Here is a 12,726-nt window from a genome sequence, read left to right on the forward strand (position 1 = left end):
AAGCCATGGACCAAATGGAAACAATAAAGCATTTTGCATCAAAAAAATAATGAAGTGAAGTGAAGTGAAATGAAATGAAATGATATAAATAAAAAACATAAAATAAAATAAAATATAAATAAAGTGGGCTACCAACCAAAGTTTGCTAGAAAAACTGGTGACAAAGGGACAAACAGTTGTTCTCTCCCGACCTTCCTAGTCTTCAGTCTCATTGTGGTAATGGAGATAAGCTGGAGAGTGAAAACAAAATAGGAGAGGAATAATCACCTTTAGGAACTATATTTCTTATCAAGACATTTCCTATAAACAAAGAACCTTTCTGGGCCCTCCTGTTTTCTGCTTCTTCATCTCTTGGTTTCTACCACTATTTTCTAAGTGGATATTATAAGTTTTTATTTACATATTTATTTTCTAAGAACCCTATTACAGATAACTCAATATAAGAAATGATTAAATTTTTTAATGTTTTTTATTTTTGAGAGAGAGAGAGAACAAGCAAGCACACGAGTGTGTGAGGGGCAGAGAGAAGAGGGCGTCAGGATCCCAAGCAGGCTCTGTGCTGACAGCAGAGAGCCTCAAGGGGGGCTTGACCTCACAAACCATGAGATCATGACCTGAACCAAAGTCGGATGCTTAACTGACTGAGCCACCCAGGAGCCACCAAATTTTTTTTGCCTCCCCTTGGTGCCACGCAGGGTCATAAATTTTTTTTTATGTTTATTTATTTTTGAAAGAGAGAGACAGAGCATGAGCAGGGGAGGGGCAGAGAGAGGGGGAGTCACAGAATTGGAAGCAGGCTCCAGGCTTTGAGCTGTCAGCACAGAGCCTGATGCAGGGCTCGAACCCACAAACTGTGAGCCGAACCTGAGCCGCACTCGGATGCTTAACCAACTGAGCCACGCAGGCACCCCAGAAATGATTTTTAAATCAGAAAAATATTTTAACATTCTTGATAGAATTAAATTTTAAAAACTCAGCACTTAAAGATTTTTAGGGCAAAAGCACAGAAGACTCCATAAAAATTACATAAAAACGTGCTTATTGATATACTAAGGTGATGCTTTTTACCACCATCAGTTTGCATTGTATTCAAAAGAATACCTGTATGGACCTTATATGGTTAACTGCTACAATTTGCCACTGTATATGCTAAAGATAATGTAACCTAAATTCTGTGATTGCTGGAACACAAAATGGAAATACCCTGTGTTCTTCTTTTAGGGGAGTTTGTCCAAGATCTCTAAAATCTAATCTTAGGGAATTTGTTTCAAACTGAATTACACAGGCATATATGTGCTTCATAATTTACACTGTGAAACAACATAGCCTAAAAACACAAAATGCTCACTGTGACTTGGTAGAAATGTATTCCTACTTTTATTCATTCAGTCACTATTTTTTTAATGCTTGCAGTGCTTAATCACCAATTAGTTGTCGATGACTGGCATTTCTTCTCTTCTGAATTTTAGGTCTTGCTCTTTAGATTGCCCTATAGGACTAGTAAATTGTAAAGTGCTTGGGGAGAAGGAATTTATTCAGGTTTCATCACTGGAGGGAAACTTGGAATGTTACTGGGATTAGAACTTGGAATTTCTGAGACCTCTTTCGCAACTCTGTCATTTTGTTTCTAAGAACACTCTGATTTTAGCTTGAAGGGCTTTCCTTTAGAGGTTCTCAACCCAGTGCCTGCACTTGAACTAATCAAGGCCTCTCCCTTCCTAAATGGTTTTGTGCTCACTATCTCTTCCTCCTCTGGGACTGGCTTAGTTAGCTTCTGGGTTAAGTAGGCAGAGGCTCTCCGCCTCAAGGCTCTTTCCTTTAGATCTCCTGTAGCATTGCCTCCCCTTGGTGCCACGCAGGGTCATAATCTTTGCCTCAGGGTTCCTGGCTACCAATCCTCATCCTTGCTGAGGGGAGGGTGAATAGAGAGCCAAGAGTTTTGCATTTTTCTCATCTCTGTGTCAATTGCAGGAAGCTAGAATATGAACTCTAACAAACTTTACCTCTGCTTTTTTTGGTCTGGCTTTTCCAAAAACTAGTGCACTTACTTTTCCTTTGGAGTGGTCCACCCCACCCTTATGCTATGCCTTTGTAGCCACAAGCTTTCCTTCCCACAGGAAAGCAGCCCAAGCCCCCAAGTCACTCCCCTGACTCACCTGTAGAATATGGCTATAGATGACGTCGTTATTCATTAGGACTAAAGAAAGATTTCCACTGATGAAATAAATAGAATTCACCTTTAAATGAAAAACTCAATATAAATAAATCCCTGTATCTTGGCAACATATTCTGAAATACTTTTGTGACTGGGATTGCCAAATATAGCAAGTAAAAATACAAATAGTTTCAAATTAAACTGGGCACCCTCTATTTTATCTGACAACCCTACTTCTAAATCTATCAGAACATGGTACATATTATTTAATGCCTATTAGCAGATGCTATTGTTTTGTGCCTGGTTGTGACAAAAGATGAATATCAAAATATTTTCATCTTTAATATTGGGTTTTTGTTTGTAACCACCATCATAAAATAAGTGTCTAATAACTTCAAAGATGCTGTCTTTTTAGGATAGTGGATTGCCTTTAGTATATAAGCTTGTTTGTCTAGTTCTCATGATAAGTAAGGAAAAAGAAAACATGAATAGGATCTTAGAATTCTTTACGCTGGTTCTAGTTGACACAGCTAGCGACGTTGTTAATGACTCAGAATGTATTTTGTTCTCTTTATGCCCAGTTTTTGCCTTTTTTTTTTTTTATCAAATAAAAGTCTCTTTAATGATCTACTCTTCCTTACCACTCCTTGTGGAAAGGGCATTAGCTTCAAAGTCAGCCAGATAGTTGTTCAGATCTCTTACGCCACTTCAAGGATATGTGAAACAGCTTGAACATATAACCTACCTACTCTGAGCTTCAGTTTACACTTCTATAATAAAGGAGGGTGTCTCCAGGATGAAATGAGATAGCATGTGCGAGGATTTAGAATGATAGCTGGCATATAATGAGCACTTACCGAGCATTAATTCTCCTTTTTTTCTTCCTTTTTGTCTTTGCTGAATCCCCACAGCCACTTTCTGTACCTCTTAATGGCATGCAGCACATTTGTGCATTGCGGGGTGGTTATATTGAATATATTTTTCATCTTTCCTCTACCATATTAAAAGATCCCTGAGGGCAGGTGATCCCATAGCGGTGGTGATGTGGGTCTGCGAGAAGACAGGGGTGTAGCTCACCAGTATATTTGTAAAGTTATAAACCATTTCAGACTCAGCAGAGATTAAAATACAACTTTGCAAAATATGATAGGACACGAAGCTGTTCAGATATTTTTCCTACCCGATGGGACATTTTTCTACTGAGTAGATTGCAGAGAAGTCAATAAATATTGAGGTAAATTTTCAGGAATTACCATATGCCAGGCCTGGATAGTTTAAATGCACATACCTGTTTAGCAGTCTTTATAAAGCTAAAAATCAGTCGTCAGTCTCCACTGCATGGAACCTAACCTACGTGCTTACACATTGAAGAACTGATATCCACTGTAGGAATTATATAAGTTCAAAAGTTTCACTTGAAATAATATTACTTTATACTTTAGCTTTTAAAATACTTCCAAATACATTTTCTTCTCTGATTTCACAAATCAGGTAAATATTAATAGCACTTAATAGACAAGAAAATTAGTGCTCACTGTGATCAAGTAGTCCAAGTTCATCAACTAATAAAAGGCGAAAGAATGTCTTCTGAAATCTAGTCGATACCATTACATCATATTTTCTCTTCTAGTTACAAAGAGGAGCTTTTGAAAAGTCAGCTATGCCAATAGTAGCAGTGTCACAGACATATTTTATTTTGCTGTCTTTTCAAAACTAAAGACAACCAGTCCTCAGAATGCACAATAACATAGCATATATTGTAAGTGACTCTTTCGCTTATACCTGATATAATTGGAGATGCCAGGCCCCTTGGCCAGGTTAAAAGTATAAAAAGACTCTGAGTAGTGATGATCCCAAATTAGAGCAGTGGGAAAGTAAGTAGTTCTTTATTTAGTTATGGAGGCAACATTTCAGAAGACCTCCATATATCTGTATGTCATCAGTGTCTGCGGAAGTACATTTCATACTCTAACATTTTAAATGCCAGTTTTTACTCTACTAGCTGTATTTCTCAGAACAATGAGAGTAAAGCTTTCTCAGTTTTGTTTCCTCAGCAGTTCCAATCTTTCTCTCATTCTCAGTCAATTCCTTATTGTCTGAATTAATTGAGACTATTCAGTGTGAACTCTTTCCTCTTCCTACCTCTGCCTGGCAAAGTCACCTGTCCTCCCTTGTCTTCAAATTGTCTCTGAGGATGATGTATTTCTTCTCCCCACGTGGCTGTCACCTGCTCCCGCTCCTTGATTTAGGCCTCTTCACATCCCTTCCAGTGACTTCCTCCTTTCTCCTTACTACAGCGTCTGTTTCTTCCCGTTAGCTTATTAGCAAACTGTCTTTAAGACAAACAACAAACACACACAACCTCTCAAACTATAGTTCTTTTTTATTTTGGTCCTTGCAGAACTATCAAAAGAATTGTTTGCACTTGTAGCCATGGTTTTCCCCTATAATTCTCTGCAGTCTAATTTCTACTTCAATGCTCAATGGGAACTGCTCTCTGATAGGTCCCATGCTAATTATCAAATCAACAAGAACTTTCATTAATCCTTAGCCTGTTTGAGTTTTTGGCATATGAGCACCCATTCATCTTCTCCCTCTACAGTTCCTTTTTTCCCCCTATTCTCTATTTTTCCCAGCTTTGCTGTGATATAATTAACATCACAAATCTTTTATTTAACTATATAACATTTTTAATGGGATGTAATTTACATACCATAAAATTTATCCTTTTTAATGATACATTTCAGTAGATATTAGTATATTCATAAGTTTGTGCAACCATCACCACTGTCTAATTCCAGAATATTTTCTCCCCGCTCCTAAAAAGAAACCCCATACTCATTAGCAGTCACTGTGTATTATCCCCTCCTTCCAGCCCCTGGCAACCACAAATCAACATTGTCTCTACAGTTTTGCCTATTCTGAACATTTCATATAAATGTATCATATAAGATGTGGCCTTTGTGGCTGTGTTCTTTCATTTAGCCTATTTTCAGTGTTCACCCACATTATAGAATATATCAATACTTCATTCCCTATTATGGCTGAGTAATATTCCATTATATGGATAGACCACATTTTGTTTATCCATTCATCAGTTGATGGACATTTGGGTTGTTTCTACCTTTTGGTTATTAGCAGTAACACTGCTGTGAAAATCCATGTTCAACTATTTGTGCGGACATACGTCTTCATTTTTCTTGGGAATATATATAGCAGTGGAATTAGTGAGTCATATGGTTATTCTATGTTCAGCATTTTCCAGAAGTCTTTTTGACTTCTACTGTGCACTCCTCAACACTCATTGTCTTTCTTTTTCACTATCTCATCTATAAACAAAATGCAAATATTCCTTAAGATTGGGCTTCCCCCCTCTTTACTGTTTACTAGCAATCTAATTTTCTCCCTTTATTCTAAATGCTATCTAATCTCTTGCTTTGGGGAATCTGTTTTCAGCCTGGTCACTCTGAACCTAGAGCTCTGTATTGATATATCCTAAAATCTTCTGATTATTCTGCCATCAGGTAAACAGCATAATCTCTCCAAAGCCTGTGTTTTGTAATCTGATTTCCCCCTTTCCAAGAGTGGAATAGCTATTCTCCCAGTTACCCTGGACTTAAAATTTTGAAGTCATCGTTTACTCCTTCCCAGAAGCCTTTACTCCATGCCCAGTTACTAAGTCCTGCAATTTTACTTTGACAGTACTTCTTGTGATTCTCATGTTTAATTAAATTAGTTCTTATTATCTTGTATTTGGAAAGTCACACATACCTCTTTAACTGGTCTTTCTCCCTCATGTCTTTATCTTGCCTCCACTTCTCATCTCCTCACTTCTCATCTGCCCTTTGCAACATGACCTCAATATTGTTCTGGGCTCATCATTTGCAATTCAGCAACATTTGCCATTACCTGCTAAATAATATCAAGATTATTTTAGCCACTGATTGTTTAGTTACATTCATTAATTAGCTCCAACCAACCTTCCCATGATGTTGAGCTAGTTGCTAAACTAAGAACGTACTTTATCCAAGATTACTTATCTTCTTTTCACTGTGTGTGATCCCACATATTCTTTGCCTCTACTTGGTGTGGCCATGTTCTGTCATCCTTGCAAGATGAACTATTTTTCACAAAAGTTCACCCCAATTTTGTATCCCCATAAAAAGGTATCTGAGCTCCCCAACTGAAGATGATCTCTTCAACATATGAACCCCTGCATTGTTTTAAAAACATTTTTGATGACCTTTTGACTTGAAACCAAATGCTTCTTGTTAGACACGAAGCTCTTTGAAAGTAAAAACAATGTCACATCACCCACCCCCCACCTCCAGAAGTGTGCAGTGCTTAGTGCTTTGCTTGATACATGGAGCATACTTGCAAAAAAAATTTATAATGACAAGTAATTTTTGATGGATTTTATTCTTACAAATATTTTCCCAAATTCTACCTCTTTTGTAGTTTTATTATGAAATTACAGAGGAAGTCTAGAATACAGGATTCAAATAATAGTTTATTTTCAGATATACTATAATTTAGTAGCGTGTATTTTCAGTTAATATCTAGTATGCAAGTTGAAATTATAAAAATGTGGCAGTAATAAGTCTTGAGTCCATGTCCAAACTAAAGATGGTATGGGCCTCATATTGAGAAAAAACAAAACAAAACAGGGGCACCTGGGTGGCTCAGTTAGTTAAGCATCCGACTTCATTTCAGCTCAGGTCATGATCTTACGATTCACAAGTTCTAGCCCCGTGTCAGGCTCTGTGCTGACAGCTCAGAGCCTAGAGCCTGCTTTGGACTCTGTGTCTCCCCCTCTCTCTGCCCCTCCCCCACTTGCGCTGTGTCTCTCTCAAAAATAAATAAACATTAAGAAAAATTAAAGCAACCAAAGTGTTGTAAGTATGTGAGAAATAAAAAGTAAATCCGAAGAATGTTTGAAAAAATAATAAAATATTTCATAGTAGAAGAGAAATAACTGAATGTGCATAAACCATTGCAGTTCCTGGAACATGTACCATAATAAAGAGATACTGTAAAAATATTAATTTTAACAATTTTAATAAAATTAGTTCCAATTCATCTTTACCTTTCATACTTGGGAGTTTTGCAGTTGGATGGAATTCCTTAATATGTGAACAGGAATTTTATTTAACATTGCTGTAGATTATATTAATGTTCTTTACGTGTTCCATTAGCAATTCATTATCATTAGCAACTAAATAATAAATAAAATAGAAATCTGAATAACAGGCTACTTAGTATCATTTACTGTAGCCTCTGGAATGCCAGCTCTAAGGAAGAGAACCTGTTCATCCCATTGAACTGAGTATATGATGCTAGACCTGAAAAAACAGCAACAACAAAAGCCTGTCTTAGCCATAACTTGCCATGAATTCATAGGCTTATTTTATGGAAAGGTTTCTGAGCTTATCTGGGAGTTTGGAGCCATATTGGAAGATACTGAATATTGGGTTTGGATCTGAACCTTGAGGACTTCCTTAGAAGTCATGTGAGGGTGACTTGAGAATCTAGGCCATCACACATCCCATGCCTCAATTTTCTTTCCTTTGGATCTACATCATGAATACCGAGCCCAGACAGCCTGACGTTAGATTAGTAAACAGGATGCTTTATTATTAATAATTCACTCTTATTATACTACCATGAAATAAATGATCTTAGCTTCTCACTTTAACTTCCATAGTAGTCCACACTATGAACACCATATACCTACACATTTATTTTTTAACTTTATGTGAAGTATACTGTAAAATAAAAATAACAATTATTTTAAAAATATTTTTTGGTAATTAGCTCTTTTTTCCCAACAAACTTAGTCTAATTATGTATCATCCATGATAAAATGAGAGGTCAATAGCTACAGATGCATAATTTCACTCTGATAGATTGCTGTTTGAAAATAGGATATGACAATTAGATGATTAATTTTCTTCTATTAAATAGCATTACAAGACTTCAGATTACATTTATCAGTATATTCCCTTTAGTGAGAACATAATGCGAGGAAAGGCCAAACAGAATAGGAATTCACATCCTTTGTGGAAGCTCCGAATATGCTTTTTATCAACCACACTTGTGAAAATAATTAGACAATGAAATTCTGTTTGAAAACTTATTTCACGTTCAGTTTTCAAAGTAACATGTTAAAGACGTCATATGTTAAAGGTTAAAGCATGTGAGTATGAGGAGCAAAATTTTGAATGTCCTGCTGGCATTTTTTTTTTTTTTTGGTTCTGGTTATCTGCAAAGTATACACCCCTTGTCAGTATAACTAGGGAGTGCCTGTGTAAACATTCTTGTTTTGCCTGTTCCACATAATCGTTTCTTGTATCATATTTCTTCTGACCTCGCTATCTGAAACCAATTACAGGAGATCCATTTGGGCTGCATCTATTTTCATAAGAAGCCTAGGCAGCAGTGTTTTTCCCAGAGATGAATATCAACATCAAATATGCTTCTGAGTGCTTTGTTATTTATGTTTCAGAGAGATTTTGTAGCCTTCAGCTCTCAAGAATGTGTCATGCTGTGCTGTTTATACATTGAAGATATTAATGGGTGTAGATGCCATTTTTCATTTTAATGTCTCAAATGCAACAGGCTGATAGGTTAAGCATTCCTATTTTTATAGGGAGAGATATGAGTGATGTCTGTTTTCTCCCAAAATATACATATATTTACTTTGAAAAAAAATAAGTTATTTATTAACCTTAGAATGCTCAACATTTTTGGTTTCACTGGGTGTTTCTGAGCTATTCTCAAACAATTTTACTCCTGGTGAACGTTTTCAGGGTTTTTCAAGATATTGATCTGACAGGTTATAAAGCTTTTTTACTTTTAATTCTCATAACGACCTACTCATTAAAGTCACTGTCCATATATGAGATTCATAGGTAGCATAAAATTACTACTGTTGTGGAGGGGTGATAACTTGAACTTCTGTTTTTCTTACAGAATTTTAGTTTATTTGAAATTAAACAGTAACTATTAGGAATGCTGTTTTCAGTAAGTATTTTTTTAAAAGTTTTTATTTAAATTCCATTTAGTTAACATACAATGTAATACATGTTGTGGAGTCAGATGCACTGAATTCTGAAAAACTTGTGCATTCCCACACCTCTGCAGCCTAACAAAAATATATCTTTAATCTGTTGTAAAAATTTTTATTCATTTTTCAAAATATTTTAATTTAATCTGATTCCAATTTTTAAAATGTCCTATCTTAATTTTCTTTCACTTTACTAAAATTAGATAACTTCATTAAGTAAAGTGCACTATTAATTAAAAACAAATGTGTTTTTGGAAACTAGATATGGTTTGGCTGTCTTAGAAACCTCTTTCTTATTGTTCACTAGAATCACACTCAGTCATTATTAAAGGAAATTCTGTAAACATCTCTTGTCTTTGCTCTAATTTTTTTTTTTTTTTTTTTTTGCAGAGTAGAGGGTGATCATATAAATCCTAAATAGCTCATAGAACTTAATGAATGGCCCTGGAATTTATCTTTTCTATTTACCAATTGAAGTGGACAAGTGATTTTCAAATTAATATTTTATGTAATTTGACACCTAACACCTTATATTGATGAAAGTATTTTATCTCATAATCTTTCATCTTTTGGGTAGCTACAAAATAAATTACTAAGATGAACTAAATATCTGTGAGCAATTGTTTATTAAAATTCAGTCCTAAAATGATATCCAGAATGCTAGGAATAAAAATGTCATGTGATGCCTGCAGTTAGAATGCAAACTGCCAGAGATGCCTGCTTAGGATAAGTTTTAAATCATTCCTGATATCTTAGAGTTATTTTTTGTTCTCCTGACTTTTATGTTTGCTACGGCAGTCTCTACTGCTACTAAAAGAATGTTGGAATAGGCAAATGTTTTTTTTTTTAATTAATTTATCTTTTTTATTTTAGAGAGGAGGGGAGAGGGGCTCTTTTTCATAAGAATTTGTACTGAAAGATGATCCTGGACTATTAAAAAGAAAACTTTTTTTAACATTTATTTTTGAGAGAGAGAGAGACAGACAGAGCACAAGTAGGGGAGGGGCAGAGAGAGAGGGAGACACAGAATTGGAAGCAGACTCCAGGCAGTCTTTGTCAGCGCAGAGCTGACGCGGGGCTTGAACCCATGAGCCATGAGATCATGACCTAAGGCAAAGTCAGACGCTTAACCAACTCAGCCACCCAGGCACCCCTGATCCTGGACTATTTTAAAGATAACTCTCAATGTGCATGGAAACCAAGGTACTTTAAAAGTTTAGCCAGCTGTCTGTGGTATTCTACTATTACTATTACTCCTGTAAAAACATGCACATGTACACATATGCTTTTGTCCAGGGAATTTTCATGTGCTGCAATTTCAATAAATCTAATTTTCTAGTGTCTTTCTATAGCCACTGGGTGTTGCCTATTCCATTGGGTTTCTTGTGTGGGTTGAGCTGAATGAGTATCATGCAGGATGGTGACATGAATAGGGCCCTAAGCTTGGAAGACAGCTTAGAAGTTCAAGCCTGAACTTTTGACCAAACGATGCTACTGCTTTGTGACTTTAATCAAGTTATTGTCATGTTGGTGCTTCAGTCACTTGTCTGGAAATTGTGAAAGCTAAGCTAAACAATGTGTAAGACTTATGTCCAGCTCTAGAATTGTTCAGTTTATTTGTAATAACTGGTCAAATGATCAGAGGGTTCCAAGAGTTTAGAGTTCCATCAGGTATTGGTCGAGGATATCCAAGTCAAGGATGGCAGGAACACTCAGCGATAAAAACAATCTGTGTTCCGTGGTAGTTGTTCCATTCAAACATTTACGAATTCAAATGTAAAAAGATTATATTGTAGTTTTTCTTTTAGGTTTGGATAAATGAATATGCTCTCTTTATAGGTAAAAATCACTCATTATGGCGCCATATGTGCTCCTTTACTCCAGCTTTACTCATTGCCATCTAATGGTTTCTTTGATGGAACAGAGAGAGACAACATGGCACACTGGAATGCACTTTGGCCTGGAAGCGGGAGACCTTGAACAAAACACTTGATTACTCTAGGCCTCATTTTCTCATTTGTTAAACTGAGGGCATCAGCGTACATGATTTCTATGATTGCTTTTAGTCCCAGCCGTCCATGATTCCAAGATTCACAACTATGTTCATCAGAATCCTTTAAGAATAATAAATGGCTACAGAATTAAATATAAACTCAATAAGTCTGTGTGTACACAAAAAGGGAAAAAAACAGTTATATGAAAAAGATGAGGCAAAATTTGTGTGGACTGTGGCAACAAAGGCAAAAATAGTTGATGGATTTTTTTTTTCTTTTCTTGAGAGTTTCACATAGGCACAGCCTAAGTCACACTATGGTAATTTCCACTTGCACAATATCATTTGGAGTTATTTTATAAATTGTGATTTAAAAAGTGAAGCTGTATCATTTAGAATGTTAAATGAAATCTTTTAAACTAAGTTTTGTGATAAAGTATTTGGGGACTTTTTTACTTGGTCTTTTATTTGTCAAACTGCACTTCACATGAAATTGCCTGAGTTCACTGGAATGTGCCATCCTTAGAAACATCGAGGTAGTAATTACTTGAAAAATTGAAAAAACAAAAGATTGCTGCTCTGAGTGAGTGTGTCTCCAAATGTAAAAAGTGTGCTTTACAAACTATGCCAGATCCTGCTCCGGGAAGACAAATCAGCGTTGTTAGGGGAGGGTGCTATAGTGCCTTCAGTTTGTTTACTTTGGTTTCTATGTCTGCCTGCCTTCTCAGAAAACTTGCTTGGAGCCAGACTGTAGCAGCCCTCTCTCTGTCTTTTCATAATTGATCAGGGGATGACTGCCTTCCCCGAGGGTTAAGACGTGGCAACTTTTTCTGTTTGCTCAGCATCTCAATGCAGTAGTTCAAACATTGTTCACACCAGCTGGCAGTGTAATGCCATATGCACATCTTGTCAAAGCAACTGTTGTCATGGATACTAGAAACTCTCTTAAAAACCAGATCATTGATTCCAATCAAAATTGTACTTTTTATCAGCTTAGAATCTCAATTATGATAGTAGAATATTGATCTAAGATATTCTCCCATCATGAAAAATTTACCTTGTATTCTAAAACAATGAAGAACAGAGTAGGGCAATGATTTATTTTAGTTTTATGTGTTGAGAAATTTCATCATTAGTGTTCATTAAACTCAGTTGTTGAGAGAAAAAATGAGTTTGCAAAGTAGAGGCTCTTAACAAGTTTTTTTTTCCCCTTAATTTATACTGCTACCCTAAAAGCATCTCAATATGTATTTTTTCATGACATTTGTTTTTATATAAGTTTATATAGTATACTCACCAAACTGCCCCTCCTCCTGTAAATGAAATGCTTAATTTCTTATGTTAAGTTTTGTTTTCCTGAATGGGGAAAAAAAAACATAAAAATAAATGAAAACATCTTCTATTTTGATTGGTATTCTGTCACACATAGAAACAAACCTGATTGGTTGAGTGGTAATTTCTTTGTTCTCTGATTTTGCTAAGAATGCAAATGAAAACCACTCAATTTTATTT

The 12,726-nt window shown here is 35.8% G+C and overlaps 1 protein-coding gene across 1 annotated transcript in view; it reads left to right on the forward strand.

Annotated features, from left to right (window-relative positions):
- Positions 1 to 12,726, forward strand: part of FOXP2 (forkhead box P2) — a 565,342-nt gene that overhangs the window by 399,118 nt on the left and 153,498 nt on the right. The window lies entirely within an intron of this gene.

Source organism: Prionailurus viverrinus, chromosome A2, assembly GCF_022837055.1.
Source record: "Prionailurus viverrinus isolate Anna chromosome A2, UM_Priviv_1.0, whole genome shotgun sequence".
Taxonomy (NCBI): domain Eukaryota; kingdom Metazoa; phylum Chordata; class Mammalia; order Carnivora; family Felidae; genus Prionailurus; species Prionailurus viverrinus.